Raw genomic sequence first — 19,959 nt, 5'->3', positions numbered from 1 at the left:
AGATGTTTGGAATCCATTAAAGAGGCTGGAAAGCCACCACAAGAGTTAAAAAGGTCATACAGTCCTCGAAGGCAGATGACACTGCTGGTCACTGTTATTGTTGAGCCCAGAGCTCATTCAAGGATGTGTTCAGTAACCAGTACCGTGATTTGGGCAGCCAGGGCACATGCCACTCTGTGAGAAGTCAGACACAAGGAAGCTTGGCTTCTGTCAGCTGCTGTGAAAGGACCGGTCATGCCTCTCTAAATGCCCAATAAAGTGCATCAACTTTCTTCTGTCAGATGGAGAGAACATAGTATACATGAGGCTGTCACTCAAATTCACTTTCTCCTCAGGGATTACCAGCAGGGATGACCTTCCTTCCTACAGGGCACTCTCTAAATCTGACAGGGTCTAACGGTGCATCAGGAGGTTTCTTTCTACAATACTTTAACCATGTTGTATTTGTTCAAGGAAAATTTACCAAGATTCACCGAGCTGGGCCCCACACCTCCACGAATCTTAGAACTGGCGTCTTCTCTGCCCCTACACACAAGTTCTCCCTTAAACATGACAAATAACATCTATGTATTAGTTGGATTGTTTAAAAAAAAGATATTAATGAGGCTCCTACAATGATATTCTTATAGGTCTGTCCCAGGCAGAGTGAACTAGTCTCATATTTGTTTATTTTACAGTGAAACGCTTCTTACCATGTGGTGGTTATCAGGCAGGTTGGTGTTGTCACATTACCTCCTGGGCTACCTTAAGGCAAGACCAGGTTGGAAATATTTAATCATTATCTACAGAAATAGGTGAGTTCTCAGGTTGACCTATTTACCACAGTTTATTTATGTTCCTTAAGAAGTTAGTGCTACTTGTAGCTTTTTGTTTGTTTGGATTTTGGTTTTTTGAGACAGAGTTGCTCTGTGTAACCTTGTCTGTCCTGGACTCACTTTGTAGACCAGGCTGGTCTGGAACCCACGGGAGATCCACTCGCCTCTGCCTCCTGAGTGCTGTGATTACAGGCATGCGCCACTGTGCCCGGCTGTTGCAGCTCTTTCTGAGTCCAGCTTATTAAAGATCTTGAGCAGTGGGGCAGAGCATGCCTGGCTGGAAGCCCTGTGAGCTCCCACCTTTCCCAACACAGCCTGATTTTCCATTTGCAGTTTCCAATAGATGCCACCTAGGGGTTCTTGTGGTGCAGAAACTTGTGGAAAAAATGACAGTGCAGGGTGTTCACGTCCAAACCGGCTGAGTACACAGCCAGGTCTCTGCTCTTCTGGAAATCATCAGTCCATAGCTATAGTTGAAGTCCTAGAACTCTGTTTCTGAGGTCACCTAGGTAAAAGACACACACACACACACACACACACACACACACACACACACACACACACACACAAGCACTGTAATAGGACTCTCTAGATGAGCAGAATATATATATATATATATATATATATATATATATATATATATATATAACGGTTTTTTTTTAATTAGATTGGATTACATAGGGTTGAATAACCCAGCAATGTCTGTCTTCATGGCGGAGAGGCTTAGAGTAAGGTAGTTGCTCAGTCTGCCATGCTGGGTGCCTTGGAGTCGTACCTTGGTGCTGAAAGCCTGTAGCATGTCTAGAGATTGGTTTTGATCTTCAGTCCCTGATGGAAACCAGGACAGGCTGGGTTCTCACAGCCAAAGGAATGTGACAGCACCAGTTGCAGTGATGGAGTAAATCAACTTGCCAGAGAGATATGGGAGCAATGAGGCAAAAAAGCAGAAGACTTTCTCCCAGACTTCCTTTGACCTGGGCTACTATTGGAAGGGGAAATTCACATTTACACTGGGTCTTCTAATTTGAAGAAAAGAGATCATGAAAATGCCTCACAGATGAGTCCAGCTGCTTATCTTTCAGTTTGCTGTAGATCCAGTCAGGCCGACAGCCAAGGCGAACCAGCAGACACCGTCTAAGCTAGGCTTCTACTGCTGTGAAGACACCATGACCAAGGCAACTTAGAGAAGAAAGTTTATTTGGACCTTACAGTTTCTGAGGGTTATAGTTCATATCCATCATAACAAGGAGCATGGAGGGAGGGAGGGAGGGAAGGAGGAAGGCAAGCAGGTAGGTAGTCATGGCAGGTAGGCAGGCAGGCAGGCAAGGCAGGCAAGGCAGGCAGGCATGACAGTGGTGTAGTTGCTACAAATTTACACATTGATTCATTATCACAAGACAGAGAGACATAGACACTGGGGATAGTGTGGGCTTTGAAACCTCAAAGCCCACCCCCAGTGACACACCTCCTCAAACAAGGTCATACCTCCTCTCACAAGGACACACCCCCTAATCTTTCTTGAAACAGGTCCACCAACTGGGGGCCAAATATTCAAATATATTAACCATTCTCATTCAAACTACAACATAGGCATACAAACATGTGATGTAAAGCTTATGACTTCTACCCACGCTATCCCTCTGCTTCTCTGTGCCATTAGGACAATTTGATTCTAAAACAAGCAAGCCTTGAGTATGTTTGACTGTTTTAAAGCTTTGAGAAAAATCTCCACTTAAGCTATATTTTAAAATACCAAATTCTGTACTTCATTTCCTGCCTGAATCTAAGCAGAACATTTGCACTTCTGTGCGCATTTTCAGAGTTTTTAACGAATCACTTACAGGCCCTGCTCTCTATAGTTGTTTTAACGTCTTATAAATGAATAAATCTTTTTTTTTTACTGATTTGCTTTCATTATTATTTATGCAGAAGTGTGTGCCTGTGTGGGGATATGCACAACAACTCAGTGCAATACACATAGAAGGCAGAAGGCAGAGCAGGCTCCCGTGGAGCTAGAGTTAGAGACATGAGTCTAGGAACCATCTCTGGTCATCCAGAGGAACGGGGAAACACTGTTAACCACTGAGCCATCGCTCAGCCCTGGGTCTTGGCATCAGTGCCTCGCCTCCTAGATTTAAGTCCAGAACAATTCCCTCTGTCCTACCACCGTCTTCTTCCTTCCGGCTTCTGCACCTGAGTCTCTGCCTTAGCAACATCCAGAAACTTAATGGGTTCGCTATGCCCAGTGCCATCCAAGGGACATAAGAAGTCCTTACTTCAGTCATGTCATGCATTCATTCTATCCCTGCTGGGAGAATTCCACCTCACCAGATGCTCTGAGTTGACTCCTATGGGAGTGTGAGCTGAAGCCATTCAACCTTTTCTCTCTGTAAGTGCATCATCTTGGTCGTTTGTTGCAGTAGCGGGAAGCTGACTGATAGACGCTTTGGCTTCTGGTTATGGATCTTTAGCACTGAGTTGGTGTTCCTATCTGGTTTTGTACCTTTAGAAGCAGTGTTGTGAAGAATTCCATCTTCGCAATGCTGAGCTCTCTCACTGTCCTTCATTCATCCCCATCTATTCATTGCTTCCTACAGTAGCATCTGGCGACTTCTCTGTAACAGTCACACTTAGCTTTTATTAGACCCCCACCCCCAAAGTATCTCATATTTCATGTCCTTACTGTGAATGAGAGCTTAAAATACATATTGTTGGTTACTGTTGGCCAATAGAAATCCTATTAGTAGTCATATTGCAGCCAGAAATGCATTCCCTGCTTCTTGTACTCCATGTAGGTGAATGTGTCTTTGCACAGCTGCTCAGTCTTGATGTACCTAACCTTTGTACCATCTGCCTCCTCCACCTCACAGTCTCTTCTTTCACAGTGTATTAGTGTGTTTCCAAATCCCTTCTTTCCTTCCCATCTTTAACACTGGTGCCTTCCATTTTTTGTTGTTGTTGTTGTTGTTGTTCCCTTTTTGTCATGATCCCATTTTTAGCAGGAATCCTTTTCTGTCTTAGCTCATTTCTAGTACATGGTGATATCCAGGCAGTCTCTGGGCTGCGCCTCCTCTATCCTTTGTGGTTTACAAGTTTTCTTTTCTTTTCTTTTCTTTTTTTCAGTTTCCTGTGTTTTCACATCATGAAAATACAGTCCAAACCCTAAGGGTGCTACCATATAGAAGTTTCCATTTCTTGGCATTTGCTGTCTATCTTTCTGTCCATTTCCCCAGGGCTCTCACATGTACAGGGTCCTGGCTTTGGGCTGACTGTGTTAGCTCTTACTGGCAGGCACAGGTGGCTGTGACTCCCAGAGCTATGCAGAAAGCTTAGTCAGACAGCTCTCTATGTTGCAGGATGTTTGATCTCATCATGAAACCCGAGAATGTGAACTGGGAAAACCTGTTTCTACTCCTAGAGTGGCTCAGCCTAGCACTCACTGTTAACCAAAGAACGATCTGTTTATTGTAAACAAATATTTGTGACGTGGCTCAGCCTTAGCACGTGACTTTAATTCAAAGCTTTCTATAAACAGAATTAAATAAAGTTAACCCTAGGTCAAGAGGTGGAGCAAGTAATGAGCTGACAAGGATTAAATAGAAAGGAGGGACTTTGAGTTGGAGGGTATTTAAAGTAGCATGCAGAAGAAGATAGGGCTTTTGGCATTGGCTTTTGACATCTTCCTTCTGAGACATGAGCTGTTAAGAAGGTCAGCTGAGTGCTTTCTCTACCTCTCTGAGCTAGTAAGTTCTTACCCCAACATCTGGCTTCCGAGTCTTTCTTAGTAAAATTGAATGTTGGGATTTTCTTTCTTTATAACAGTAATCTAGATAGTCATAGCCTTCCAGCTTTCTGAGGTTTTCTGTTGTTGTAATAGTTTTTGTTTTTTAAATAAAGATGTAGTCTCTTGGAAATCATACCATGCTTGGTTATTGCCCTAAAGACAAACAATTTCAGTTTCACCTAGAGCTAAGAGGATTCAAATGTAGACTTCCAATGTTAGCAAAATGTGCTTTCTTCATTTTTAGCATGTACTATGTACATTAGCATGAACTATGTGCATGTAGCATGTACTATGAATTTTTAAAACATATTTCATTTTTATCTCTGCATATTGTTTTGGAGAAAGAATCTCCTCAAGCATCAGTTCCCTTGAGTTATCTGCGCATATCTGTGTATTCAGAAGAAACTACGAAGTGCAAAATAGAAAATGATAATTGGTCTCAGGCAAACAGATCCTATGACGTGCTTCAGGACACTGGGAAGGAAGTCCGCTGAGTACTTGGCACTTCCTCTCTCGTTTTCTCCAAGGAACTGCTCTCTCCAGCATCTGTACAGGAGGAAGTGACACATTGTACCTTTTGGTTGCATGGAAATTCATACCCATATTTCTTACTTTTCTTATTGCTGACAAAAGCCCCTGACAGAGTAGCTTAACAAAATAAAATAAAGTAAAATAAAATAAAATAAAATAAAAGGGGTTGGTTTGCCTTACTGTGTGCACAGTCGGCCATGGTGGGGAGTTAGGAGCAGGGACAGGAGCTACCTGGTCACATTGCCCCTGCAGTCAGGAAGCAGCACAGAGAGATCGATGTTGGGGCTCCTCTTACTTCCTTTTAATTGAAGCCAGGACCTCAGGAAATGGGAGGTGATTCCCATATTTATGGGGGGCCCATCTACCCTCAGTTAAATCTTTCTGAAAACGTCCTTATAGACACACCCACAAGTATTGCCATGATGATTCTAAATCCAGCCACACTTACAAGGGAGGTCAGCCATCACAGGGCTGCATCCTAGGATTCTTCCTGACGTTAGACACCTCAGAGAGCAGTTGGAGAATGGTGCGTGTGTGTGTGTGTGTGTGTGTGTGTTGTCCTCAAAAATAAATAAATAAATAAATAAATAAATAAATAAATAAATAAATAAATAAATACAAGACTTGTAATACTAAATTGAGGAAGCTGAGACGGCAGTGGCAGAATGCAGCCGGGGTGGGAGGGCAATGGTGATGATTCTAGAAGGCTGCGGGTTTGGTTGGACAAGTCTTTTTAGATTAAAAAAAAGAAAAAAGTTTTCTCTTGGGCTAAGGAGGCAGTTCCATGGGTAAAGACTCTTGCCTAGCATGCAAGAGGTGCTAGGTTCAAGTCCCACTACTGCAAACCAAACAAACCAACCAGCCACTGTAGAGCTGATGACTGTAATTTTGCGGGGAAAAGATCACAGTGGTGAAGGAGGTCTGGCTGCGTCTCTCCTTCTTAGGACTTCCTGGTTATTTTCAGGTTCCTGTGTGTATTGTTTTCTAACACTTGAGGGAAAATAAATGCTTTTTATTTTTATATTTTACTAAAATAAGAACAGTGTCATACCCTGTGACAGCTGGCCCCTTCTGGCACCCAACACCAGGACCTTAGTGCTAGTTTCCCATGCTAGGAATCACCCTCTCTGGCTGGCTCCACCCTGGACAGGCGATCAAAGGTCCTCTGACCCCTGCTGACCCCTGCTCTGACCCCTGCTGACCTCTGTTCTGACCTCTGCTCTGACCCCTGCTCTGACCCCTGCTGACCCCTGCTCTGACCCCATTCCTTAGGATTCCGTTGCCATTCTGTCGTTCTATAAGAGGAGAAGCCTCAACATTTAACACATACAGGAAATATTATACTGACTGATATGTTGTAGTTCTGTGTTTAGGAGTACATATGCATATACACATACATGCATGTAACAATTAATAAAAAAAGAGGCCATTAATTTGAAAAAGAGCAAGGAGGGATACGTGGGAGGGCTTGGAGGCAGAAAAGGAAAGGAAATGATATAATTATATTATAATCTCAAAAAATACAGGAAACAACTTTTAAAAATGTAACACCAGCACTCTTTCACAACCTGTAATGGTGCCCCAGGAACATGTTTCCCCAGCGATGTTGTGATATTATTTCCGTGCTGGTTTGATACAAAATAGAATTGTGGAAAGGCAGCTATGCAAATGGAACAAAAGGGCTGAAGACGCAATGGAGTTTGTTCCGGGAGGTCTCCCTGCCCTGCTTGGCCATTCACAGGTGCAGCCACTCCATGCTTTGTAATGCAGTGCGGCAAGTCGGGAGGGTGGGTCCTAGACAGGAAGTCACTTTGTAACGCAGTACGGCAAGTCAGGAGGATGAGTCCTAGACAGGAAGTCTCGAACTTGCCGGAAGACTCACCAAGTCATCACATCCAGCCTTGCACAGTCTCCATTAGCCTTGAGCTAATGTGTGTTTAATATAAAGCGCACTGTGCGTTCTCAACTGAGATTAGCTCCGTCTCTGTTATCTCTGGTGTTTCCAGAGAGAGAGAGGCAGGCTAGTGAGGCAAATATTCAGACCCCCCCCCCAAAAAAAACAACATAAAATAAAAGAACAGCACCCACTCTGCAGAATGCATAGCACGTTCTAACCTGGGAATTATTTTAGACAGAAGGAAAATAAGCCACCTCCAGAGACAGGACCATTTCTATTATTAAAAAATCCCAAACAACTTTCCTAATAGTTCTGGCTCTGAATCTTACAAATCTCCATCGTATAAACATAAGCAAAACAATCCAAGTGTTGCTTTCTTTAGCAAGGTCCTTTTCTCTTTGTTTTTATTGGAGGGAGGTGTATTTTTTTTTTTTTGATACAGATTCTCATCACATAACCCCTGCTGGCCTCGAACTCATGACCTCTGGCCTTGACTTTCTAAACACTACGGCTGTAGCCTATTTAAGAAACAAAAAGAAACAAAGAGTTTTTCCTTGGGTAAAGTTTCGGGAGAAGAAGGAGGCCAGGTCTTTAAAGAGTCCATGCATAACTGATGTGCAAGGCTGTTGGTGCAGTGGCGGAGGAGATGGGGAGACGCCCACAGCATCAAGTGAGCACAGAGCTTGGATCCTTCTTCCTACACGTTCCACAGGGAAACCCCATCAACTCCACTCTTCTTCCCTCATGGCTTGTTTAGAGGTGATGCAGAGTGGGTGGCCAGGAAAGTCCAACATGACGTATTTCCTCTTCAGATGAGATTGCTGTGGACACCAATCTTTCTGCAGCTGTCAGTTCTCCACAGTCTGGAGCCGGGGACATTGAAGCTTTGCTCTAAGGGCCAAAGTTTCACCAGTGCCTCACACTGGTTATGTGCAGCACCACACGTAACCTGTTGGTGACTGATGATAGTAAACATTCGTTTTTGGAAAGTTCGAATGACAGAAATCTTTGAGTACAGTAAGGTAAAAGTGAGCATTACAATTGAGTTCTGAATTAATGTTCTTATGCAGTATTTGGTGTGTGTCAGTTTCTGTTCTAGGTTTTGGGCATTGTTCAGAGAGAGAGGGAAGAAAAAAGCCCTTGTTCTCTGGGCCCTGTATGCCAGCCAGGAAGGGCGACCATAACCAAGACAACCTCGCTCTAAGGAAGGCAGCTTTATGAGGGGGTGTTTACATATTGCCATTAAACCCCAGTCACAAGATAGATGAAGGCAAGATAAGGTGAGCGGCTGAGGTCAGGTCCTCAGAGAGGGCTTCTGAGAGGAAGTGGCAGGTGAGCTGAGCTCTGCCACAGGCCAAGGGAAGAGAGAGTTGGAAAGACTCCACACAGCAATTTTCTGACCAGAGCAAGTGTGGCAGTCACTGCGCATGGAGAGCCGACCCTTTGCCCCTAAAGCACATCAGAGAAGCATCCAAGAGGACACGCATGTGCCTGTCTGAGCAGTGCAAGCCTGGACCAGAAGGGGGATGGGCGTTTTACCCGTTATCTACCTGGGGGATGATGGGCTGGGCTTTATATGGCAGTGTCCTGTTTAGTTGAGTGGGACACTGCTATTAAATTATGTTAATGCCCACCAATGACAGTTTTGTTCAGATTTTCCAGATTCCCCTTATTTTCCCAGGTGAATACTGCCAGGTACTGAGACATCTGAGGTAAATCTCAGGGCAGACACAAAACCAGATCACACCGACAGCCCCAGCCGCTGTCATTCTCTTGGAGAATGACTTCTTGTTCTCAGCTTCTCTGTATGACTGTATAGGTGTGCTGCTGTTTTTAAACTGTTACTTCAAGGGCAGAGTTAGAGGAGCTGTTTGCAACAGCCTCTCGTTTCCAGTGCAGAGTCTCTTAACATATTACAACTTCAAAATGTATTTTAAAAATGTGTAATAGTAGGTATCCAAAGAAGCAACAAGCAACCTTCTAGGCTAAAGTCAGAGAGGCTTGGTCTCTTTAAAAGGTCATTTATTGGAGCTGGAGAGGTGGCTCAGTGGTTAAGAGCTCTTACTGCTCTTGCAGAGGACTAGGATTCAGTTCCCTGTGCCCACAGCTGCCTGTGTCTCCAGCTCCGGGGGATCCGACACAGCTTTCTGAACTATGCAAGCACTGCATGCAGGGGTACATGGACATACATGCAAAGACACACCCATCCACATAACAGTAAGTCTTTTAAACATTCACCCATGCTCAAACCAGCGTTGGGTGCTGGCTGACGTGGTCGCATGCTGCTGACATCACATGCTGCTGACGTGTCGTATGCTGCTGATGTCACATGCTGCCGCCGTGGTCGCATGCTGCTGACGTCATGTGCTGCTGATGTCGCAGGCTGCTGACGTGCTGCATGCTGCTTGTGAGTACAGTTGGTGTTAGAAACCAGCTGACACTTCATCCCATCTTAGTAGTTCTAAAAATGTTGCCCCATCCAACTCATGGATTTTACCCAGAGAAATGTGAAAGAAGAAGAAGAGGAGGAGGAGGAGGAGGAAGAAGGAGGAAGAAGGAGGGAGGAGGAGGAGAAGGAAGAGGAAGAGGAAGAAGAAGAAAGAAGAAGAAGAAGAAGAAGAAGAAGAAGAAGAAGAAGGAGAAATTAAAGCGTGGAAAGATATTCCCTGACATGAAGATATATCCCTTGTGACATTATCTACAAGGCAGGGGGATAAAATAAAACGGAGGCTCTTCAGCAGGGACCAATGGCAGATCATTGTTTGGAAGCAGCTCTTGATAAACCATTACGCTGACATTTAAATTAATGCTTAGATGGTGATGGGGCTTCGTGGGAAAAATCTAAATGAGAACATTTAAGCCAATAAAGCAGGAAGGAGTCAGGCTAACCATAATAGCTTTTATAGTAATGTACTAACCTTGACAGCCCTTTAAAAGTCCTATCAACACATTTGAAGTTGGCCCAGTGTTGCTCTGTTGTCATATTAAATGTTTCCTTTTGATGTGTTTTCATCTGCAGCATTCTCGTAATAAACAAAACACACCTCAGCAGACACTGTATCTGGTGGCCTGCTTTGATGTTGGCGTTGACCATGTCCTCCCTGAGGTCCCTCCTCCTGTTCAGGAGATAACCTTACTTTGAAATGGGGAAGAGCCGAGGCAGCCAGGAAGGGGATGAGATGGGAACTTCCTATAGTGTTTGCTTTGCTTCCACATGTGGACCCTGGTGACCCACTCCTAGTATGTGCTCCCCCCCATTTCTATAGGAGAACCCCCTTTCTGAGTCTGCAAGGCTGCAGATGGCCTGAAGTGGGAAGCCTCCATTTGTAGCACTTGGGGAAATGCGACAGATGCCACCACTGTAAGAGAACGTTTCCAGGCACCAGCCAAAAGGCCATGGGAGAGGTTTGATTCTTCCGCATAGAGACACCAAAAATAATTCTACTTCCTTTCTATCTAGCCCATGGTTGTCAGTCCCAGTGGGATGAAAGATTAAAAATTAAAAATAAGGAAGAATCCCTGCAGCTCTGATTGTCTAGTTGGCCATTGCTACCAGGACTGGCTTCAAAACGGTCTTCCTGCCAGACTGCCAGCCGCATGCACACACCAACACAGCATATGGCAGTGAGGCTGGTAATAAAGGATACGGGTCAGCAATGGATTACACGTGTGTACACATGTGTGCATGTTTCTGTGTGCTAATATGCACATATGTGGACTCATGATGCCAAGGCTTCATGTCTGATTCAAAACTATCCTTATTTGTTTTTAAGTTGGAATTACTGTTTTATGTACTAACCTTAATAATATGACCCTATTTTTTTAAACAAAGCAATTTTTATATATGTTAAGTTTTCTCCAAAGATGAAACAGAACTCCAAATATTAGTGGACTCTAGGTGAATTCGAGGAAGGAAAAAAGGGATATGATTTTTATACTGTGCCTGCATTATTTAATGTTTATTATGGATATCTATGTTACATTATATAAAGCAAGTTGCAAATTCATTATAAGAATTTACTACCCTAAATAGTACAAATCAAATAAAACAAAAAGTAAGAGCAGGTTTGGAGAAACAGCTGGTTGGTGAAGTCCTTCCCTTAGAAGCCTAAGAACTTGGATTTGGATCCTGCATCCACATTAAACAAACAAACAAACAAAACAAAATAAATAGGTGTAACAGAACATGCTCTTAACACCAGAGATGAGGAGCAGGTTCCTGGGGCTCCCTGGCCCATCAGCCTAGCCACTCAGTGAGTTGCCAGGCCAGGAAGAGACCTTGGCTCAAAATAAAGGTAGATGGCACCTGAGGAATGACACCTGAGGTTTGTCCTGTGACCTCCCCATCATGCCCACAGATGTAAGCATCCATGCAAACATGTCTGCCTGTGTGTGTGTGTGTGTGTGTGTATGTGTGTGTGTATGTGTGTGTGTGTGTGTGTGTGTGTGTGTGTATATAAGACAGAGACAGAGAGACAGAGAGACAGAGACAGAGCAGGGGAGGGAGGAGGAAGGCAAAATTAGAACTTTATTTTTTTTTTTTTATCAGTGGGCCTGGGATTCTAAACCCAAACCCTGCTAATAAAATAGCTTGGTTGCTCTAGTCATAGCTTCGGCATAGAGGTATGGGCTTATGATTTAGTTTTTGAAACACATCTGGGAACAGTTACTGATATTCAGGATACGACAGAGTAACTTGCTTGGCTCCCAAGTTAGTCCTTCCCCATCCAACCCAACTTTCTACCGTGTCCCATCAAGTTGTCTTTGTATTATGCGGACAGTAGCCACTCTAGTCGCCCGGATTAGTGTTTTATCTCACTGGCTAGCAAAGCTATTTTTCAGGCATGTTCCATTACAACACAGCCCATGAGAGTCAGAAGCTATTTCCGGGCTGGGTTTGTGCTTAATTGATGGGCTTCCATCCTTCAGTTGGGCATTTTGTCCTGTGTCAGGACTTTGGGGTCAAATTTTGCTACTTCAAAATATAGCACTCCTTTGGGAGTTGGGGGTCAGGAGAGTAAAAGCAAGTGGGACACAAATATTTTCAAAGCACACATGAGAAAAATCTATAAATTTTTTTTTGAGTGCCAGAGTTTTGCTCTATGAAGTCATCCCATGTGGCCACTTCCTCCCCTCAGTTGTCAAATGTTCTTTGGCATTTAACAGTTTATGAAATACTTTTAAGGTAATTTATTCTTGGGTTTTCTATCACCTTGACATATTGTAAGTAACTATTGTAAAGATTTTCAGATAGATTTTTTTTTTTAAACTTCATTGTCATTGAAGGGTCCTATGTAAGTGTTTGTGTGGTATATGTAGGTATTCTTATGGACGTGTTCATGTGTGCATATGGTGCATGTGTACATGTGGGATGTGTGTGGATCAGATGCACATGGAGGCCAGAGAATGACTTCGACCGTCTTTTTTTTTTTTTTTTTTTTTTTTTTTTTGGTTTTTCGAGGCAAGGTTTCTCTGTGTAGCCTTGGCTGTCCTGGACTCACTTTGTAGACCAGGCTGGCCTCGAACTCACAGCAATCCACCTGCCTCTGCCTCCCGAGTGGTGGGATTAAAGGCGTGCGCCACCACCACCCAGCTTCAGCCGTCTTTCTTGATCACTTTCCACCTTATATATTTTTTTGAAATGGGGGTTTCTCAGTGAACCCAGAACTCATCAGTCAGGCTAGCTGGCTCGCCAGTGAGCTTCGGGGTTCTATCTGTCTGTACCCCCTGCCCCATACAGAGATTATAGGTGCTAGCAGTTGCTCCTGACTTTGTATGTTGGTGATGGAGTTCTGAACTGAAGCCCCATGCTTGTGCAGCAACTGGGCCATCTCCCTAGCCTTCTCTCCTGTGGTTTTTAAGGATGAAATTCACAGAACTATGAATTACATACGTGCTTCCTGGTGACGGGAGCCTCTGCCATGCGCTCCTCAGGGTTGATGGTAGTTTTGAGGCTTCGGTGTTTTTCTCTGTTTTCAAGGAGAGAGGTTGGGCTGTTGTGTGCATTAGGCCACAGCAGGTCTCCACAAGCACAGTTTTAAACCCCATTAAGGTCCTGCAACACAAATGCTTAGCTCCCCGCTTTTTAATTGCCAATTTCAACTTCTTTATTGCCACTTACCTGGAGCCTCACATTTCATTTCCCAAATGGCCCTCGAGGTCACTTATTTTCCAAACACAGGGACAACGCCAAAGGAGGACTGCTAGCATGGAGAGAGAGAGAGAGAGAGAGAGAGAGAGAGAGAGAGAGAGAGAGAGAGAGAGAGAGAGAGAGAAAGCAAAGACATCTGAATACCTACTTGTTCCATGCAGCATTAGAAACTCATTGTGTCTACAGGGCCCACAGGGCTTACTGGGGTATTTAGGGCAGCTAGCTAATGCCATCTTCAATGCATTAAAGCAGCGCTTGGAGCTGGCCCCTGCGTGCATTCATACGCTAGTGTCTGGATATTCCTGTGGGTACATTTGCAAGCCTGTTATTTGCATACGTGAATCTACATGTTCATAAAATCAGACCAGGGCAGGAGAGGCTGATCGATAGTTGTAACATGGGAGAAGAGGCTGGGGGAGGCAGGAGAGGTTGATTGACAGCTGTAACATGGGAGAAGGGGCTGGGGGAGACAGGAGAAGTTGATTGACAGCTGTAACATGGGAGAAGAGGCTGGGGGAGGCAGGAGAGGTTGATTGACAGCTGTAACGTGGGAGAAGAGGCTGGGGGAGGCAGGAGAGGTTGATTGACAGCTGTAACGTGGGAGAAGGGGCTGGGGGAGGCAGGAGAGGTTGATTGACAGCTGTAACGTGGGAGAAGGGGCTGGGGGAGGCAGGAGAGGTTGATTGACAGCTGTAACATGGGAGAAGAGGCTGGGGGAGGCAGGAGAGGTTGATTGACAGCTGTAACATGGGAGAAGGGGCTGGGGGAGGCAGGAGAAGTTGATTGACAGCTGTAACGTGGGAGAAGGGGCTGGGGGAGGCAGGAGAGGTTGATTGACAGCTGTAACGTGGGAGAAGGGGCTGGGGGAGGCAGGAGAAGTTGATTGACAGCTGTAACATGGGAGAAGAGGCTGGGGGAGGCAGGAGAGGTTGATTGACAGCTGTAACATGGGAGAAGGGGCTGGGGGAGGCAGGAGAAGTTGATTGACAGCTGTAACATGGGAGAAGAGGCTGGGGGAGGCAGGAGAGGTTGATTGACAGCTGTAACGTGGGAGAAGGGGCTGGGGGAGGCAGGAGAGGTTGATTGACAGCTGTAACGTGGGAGAAGAGGCTGGGGGAGGCAGGAGAGGTTGATTGACAGCTGTAACATGGGAGAAGAGGCTGGGGGAGGCAGGAGAGGTTGATTGACAGCTGTAACGTGGGAGAAGGGGCTGGGGGAGGCAGGAGAGGTTGATTGACAGCTGTAACGTGGGAGAAGGGGCTGGGGGAGGCAGGAGAGGTTGATTGACAGCTGTAACGTGGGAGAAGGGGCTGGGGGAGGCAGGAGAGGTTGATTGACAGCTGTAACGTGGGAGAAGGGGCTGGGGGAGGCAGGAGAGGTTGATTGACAGCTGTAACATGGGAGAAGGGGCTGGGGGAGGCAGGAGGTCCTCTGCTCTTGGGACCTGATCTGCATTTTCTGCAGGAAAGGCTGACTTCAGACTCCACTGATCAAGACGTAATGGCTTACAGAGAGAATGTGTGTTTTCCAAAAGGCTTCTTGTCCAAGGCAGTAAGTACATCGCTCTCACTTAGAGCTGGGTGATGTGTTCCCAGAGAGAGCTCAACTAAGGGTGCCATTAGCCAGTACTTACTCAGGGCAACATGCTGTACACCTTCGTCTCCCTGCCCTTCCTCTCAGGGGCCGAGATGACGGTGCGCCTGAAAGCCGCCTCATCACTTTGTTTACTGAGACTCACTCTTCCCCTCTTAATCCTGTGACAAATTACAGTTTGGTAGCAGTCTTTAGTGTCACCAAGATCCCATGTATACCGACTGTGAGGAAACCCACTTGTGACTCTCTGGTAGGGAAGAGCACACACTTGTCCTATCAGTGTGTTCACCTTTTCCCCCTCGGGAAGCATCTTTCTTTCTGTTTTTATAAACTGCTTCACTTTAGAATGACTTTGAAATTTGTTTCTTTTGTCAAAGGCCTGAATCCTGGATGGAGTCTTCTAAAAAGAAATCTCCAGGTGGCAGCAGCTGGTGGGGGGTGGGGGGCGGGGGTGAAGGGGGTAGCTGTGCTCCTTCTGCTGGTGACAAAATAGTGTAACAGGTATACCTGCAAGTGAGTGAGGAAACGCACTCTTGGCAGGACTCGCGCTGACTGGTGATTTGAATTCTGTGTCTCCTCTGGTGATTTATTTAACTTTTGATGCAAAGCAGCGCAGACACAAGGAAGATTTACGCTCAGTGAACATCGACAGGGGCTATTATTAAACTGCTTGGCATGAAACTGGTGCAAAATGGAAAATCACGAATTTTTGAATGTCCGGTTAGCTGGCGTTAAAGCTAGCACCCAAAATGTAAAATTTATATCCACACAACTGACCGGTGGCTTTGTGCATGGAAAATATTTAAAACCAACTCTAGCTGGGCAGTGGTGGCACATGCCCTTAATCCCACACTCAGGAGGCAGAGGCAGGCGGATCGCTGTGAGTTAGAGAACAGCCTGGTCTACAAAGTGAGTCCAAGACAGTCAAGGCTACACAGAGAAACCCTGTCTCAAAAAACCAAAACCAACCAACCAACCAACCAAACAAACAAAAACAAAACAACAACAACAAAACCCAACAACAACAAACCCCAGATCTATCCTCACACTTGAATTCCTGGTTACCTTCCCAGTTTGTCTCTCAGGATTTGAGCTGCAGCTAGCCTCTTGTTATCCTCCTGCAGCAAGCCCTCACGCCTGGGACTGGTTCTAACTGTCAACTTGACTCAACCTAGAACCATCTAGGAAGAGGGTCTCGGGGAGGGCTGGACAGTCTGTGGGAAATGGTCTCAGTTGTCTTGGTTACTGCGGTAAAACTCGGGCTAAAAGTGGCTTGGCGTCCCGGGCTGTAAGGACAGAGAAAGTGAGTTGTGTACTACGCATGTGTGCATTCATTTCTCTAAGTCTTGACTGCGGGTGTGATCTGCCTGCCTTCTTCAAGTGCCCATTGCTTTGATTTCCCCACAGTAATGGACTTAAAACCTGCAACTGTGTGCTAAAATAAACCCTCGCTCTCTTAAGTGGATTTTTGTCAGAATATTTTTCTTTTCTTTTGTTTTGTTTTTCAAGAGAGGGTTTCTCTGTGAAGTACTGCCCGTCCTGGAACTGGTTTTGTAGTCTAGGTTGGTCTCAAATTCACAGAGATCCTCCTGGGTCTGCCTCCTGGGTGCTGGGATTAAAGGTGTATTTCTGTTTGTAAAGATGCACTTGGAAGCTTTATGGCCCGACAGCTCTTATGCTGGAATGGTTTAAGATACTGTCAATCACTGTGAGGTTTTGGTTGACTGGTTTGGTTTTGTTCCGTTGTTTTTGGTTTTGAGACAGGGTGTTATTCCAGGTTAATCTGGCCTGACCCTCACTAATGTTGCTCAGACCCAAATTCATGGAATCCTCCTATCTCCGCCTCTCATGTTCAGGAGGTACAGTCATGAGCCGCTGTGCCCAGCTTTGTTCATACAGAGTTCCCAGAACTCAGGGCTGATCAGTTGGCTCAGCGGATAAACGTTTTTGCCCCTAAACGATGACAGCTCGAGTTTGATGTCTCCAGAAGCCAAGTAAAGATGAAACTCAAGAATCAGCCCTACAAAATTGTTCTCTGACCTCCACACACACCCTGTGCCATGTATGTGCCACCCCACCCATGTAACACACACTTACACACACCTACACACCTATACACACACCTACACACACACACAACTAAATTCGTGTCTAAAGCTTAGACATTGTTTGAGGCCTGCTGATGATGGGAGGTCAAATATTTTGCATCTATACCTTGGTAAGACATTTCATTCATGCACTTATTAAATTAACGCTGCATGTTTGATGGTGTGCTAGGTGACAGTTTTCAGTGGTGATCCAGCCAAACTGCAAGTACAGATCGTCACACTGTCTGTGGTGTCTTTTCTACTTCCCTGACCCCATTCTGATTGAGGTATTTCCTAGCAATGTGACCTTCACAAGACATTTATTTTCCTCCTTTAAAAAAAAATCCCATTTTTAACATTTGTTTTTGAGACAGAGTCTTAGCCTAGGCTGGCTTGCGACTTACCACCTTTCTTCCTGAGCTACCGAGGTGCTGAGATTATAGGCACGCTCCATCATGCTGGATTCTCTTTAATGTCCTGAGTCTATTTTTCATCTGAAAAAATGTACTTGCTTTACAGCCCTGATGGAGAATTGAGCCACTTAGCCTGCCATTTAAAACTGCTGATTAGCAGCTAGCAATTAGTGGTGCCTTAAGTGTATTTACCTCTGAAAGACGCAATTCTTCTGCCAGCACGGTGGTCTCTCCTAGTTTCTGACAAATTGATAATTTGGTCAGAGGACTGAGTATCGGGGCCCTTGGAGGAATAAGATGAAATGTCGCTACATTAAGCTTCAAGTACCAAATACATAAATTTACTCAAAACCAGAACCATTATGCACTGGTAGTAACAACTCTGGGGTGGGTGTTGACATTTAACAAAAAATTATGACATGAAAATAAGTATGATCACAAAATAAGTATCTTTATTTATTCTCTGAAAAATTGAAACAAAAAAAAATCAACCTCTACACTTCTTAGCAGTGACTCTCAGAAAAAATTACAACTTAGTGCTCTGGAAAGCAATTTGCAAACTTGTGATGTGAAGGCAGAAGCTCCTGGCGGGGTCCTGGGAAGCAAGCTGAGCTGAGCTAGCTTGCCTTCTGTGTCTACGGTGTGGACTGAGGGTCAGAGCCTGCCTGCCAATCAGAATGCTGCCTGTCACTTCCTGTCTCATAGCTTGAAGAGGTGGGTGCTTAAATAAGTAAAATCTTTTCACTGATGCTTGGAAAGAGCCACATCGCCTTTCATTTTCAAAAAAGAAAACAGAAACGAAACAAACCAACCCTTCGTCATCTTGTCCTTTGGACTTGGAGCTTGTCCTGTATTTTCTGTGTGAACCATGTGAACATGTGCCTGTTGGAAGGGCATACGTTTTAGTTAGGGTTTCTATTGCTGTGAAGAGGCAACATGAGCACAAAAACTCTTATAAGGAAACATTTCTTTGGGGCTGGCTTACAGTTTAGAGGTTAGTCCCTTGTCATTACGGTGAGGAGTTTGGCAGCGCGCAGGCAGACATGGTACTGGAGAGGGAGCTGAGAGTTGTACATCTGGGTTGACGGGCAGCAGGAAGAGAGAGTGACGCTGGGCCTGGCTTGAGGTTCTGAAACCTCACAGCTCATCCGAGTGACACACTTCCTCCAACAAGGCCACACCTACTAATAGTGCCACTCCATATGAGCCTATGGGAGGTATTTTCATTCAAACCACCACAGTGGGGAAAGCAGTCAAAACCTCTAGAAAAGAAAAATGGCAGGTACATAGCAAAACTGTACACAGGCTTTGGGGGGGGGATGCTGCAGGCTCTAGGTGTTTGGACCCTACTCACCCTGAGTCCTATAATCTTCCTGCAGGAATAAAGATATTCTAAAGAGATGCTTGTTTCTTTCCCTATAACTATTATGATATTGAAACAATGAACTCCATGAAACTAGAGTTTCTCATGGAGTCTCATGCGGGGAGAAGGGAAAGGCCAGCCTGGTGCCAGCCAGCGGAGACCCTGTCTCCTGGACAGTGGGTAAGCACCGTCCTCATTACTCATCAGCCCGCAGGGATCTGAGATGCTGCTGCTGCTGCTGCTAAGGACAGGGACCAGGACTGCTTACCTAGCACTGTTCTCTAGTTAAGCTTTCTATATGAAGATGAACTCAGTGAAGGGGCAGAGTGGCACAGGGCCTTCTGGTCCCTCTTCCCGACATGCCTGTATTGACCACATCTCCCTTTTCTGCCTTCACTCTTACTTGTTTGGTTGCCTTATTGAGAACAGGTAGCCGATCCTGAGTTGTTAGGGTGGCCAAGGCTCAGAAACGGGCATAGGATATTTCAGTTTCCCCTGTATACAGTTCCCATGAAGTCCTGGGTTTGTTTTTGTTTTTGTTTTTGTTTTTGCGGTACAAGAGTTGAACTTAGGGATTTCTTCAACTCTCAGAAAACAAACATGCTGATGGGAGGCAGGCAGGGCAGATTTTGATTTCCTGTCCTCATTTGCAGATGCATTTCTGCCCTAATTTCTCTTGTGGATAATCTGCCCCTTCAGCACATCCTGCAGGCCCAGAGTATCCAGTGCCAGGACCCTGGGACACAAAGCTGCTTTGTAGTCACCCAGGTGAGCTGAGCCTCTGTGCCTGCAAAGTGGCTGTGTGATGATTCCACACCTTTCCCTGGAGAAGCTCCTGCAGCCAGCGGGCTCTGGGGTTACCACTCTCATTGAGGGACCTTTTCCTAGGAGCAGCTGTCCTTACTGCCTGCCCTGGCCTTTGCACTCAACCTTATAGCTGAAGGAAACAAAGCCTGTGGCAGCCTCAGAGCCAGTGAGCAAGTTAACTCAGGAGGGCAGTGTTGGTGGATATGCCAAAAGCCCTTGAACTTTTAGCATCGATCCTAGGCTTCTTCTGCCTTTGGACTTGTGTGGTTCATCTTTGAAACCCAAGCCTGTGGATTTGCACTTATTACTGGAGAAGTTGAGAGCCCTGGGGAATTCTACCTGGTGAATTTCCGTTCCTTCTCTTTCGGGATGCACCCTTTCTTAGGTTTAGGCTTGCATTCCTCCAAATCTTCCACGGCTCCCCTTCTCTCATTGTGTGTGCAGATGTCTGTCATATTGGTCTCCCCTTCCTCGTCATAGGCGTTTCAGAACAAGAGTTAGTGCTCTTAATCCCAGGC

The 19,959-nt window shown here is 45.3% G+C and overlaps 1 long non-coding RNA gene across 1 annotated transcript in view; it reads left to right on the top strand.

Annotated features, from left to right (window-relative positions):
• Positions 1-14,757, top strand: part of LOC311581373 — a 49,365-nt gene extending 34,608 nt beyond the window's left edge. Inside the window, exon 3 of the long non-coding RNA XR_014773761.1 lies at positions 14,643-14,757. This is a non-coding gene — a long non-coding RNA (uncharacterized lncRNA). The remainder of the gene's footprint in view (positions 1-14,642) is intronic.
• Positions 14,758-19,959: the final 5,202 nt, after the last annotated feature.

Source organism: Acomys minous, assembly GCF_964271855.1.
Source record: "Acomys minous genome assembly, chromosome: 13".
In the NCBI taxonomy this organism is placed as follows: domain Eukaryota; kingdom Metazoa; phylum Chordata; class Mammalia; order Rodentia; family Muridae; genus Acomys; species Acomys minous.
This window is presented reverse-complemented; position numbering and strand designations above follow the sequence as displayed.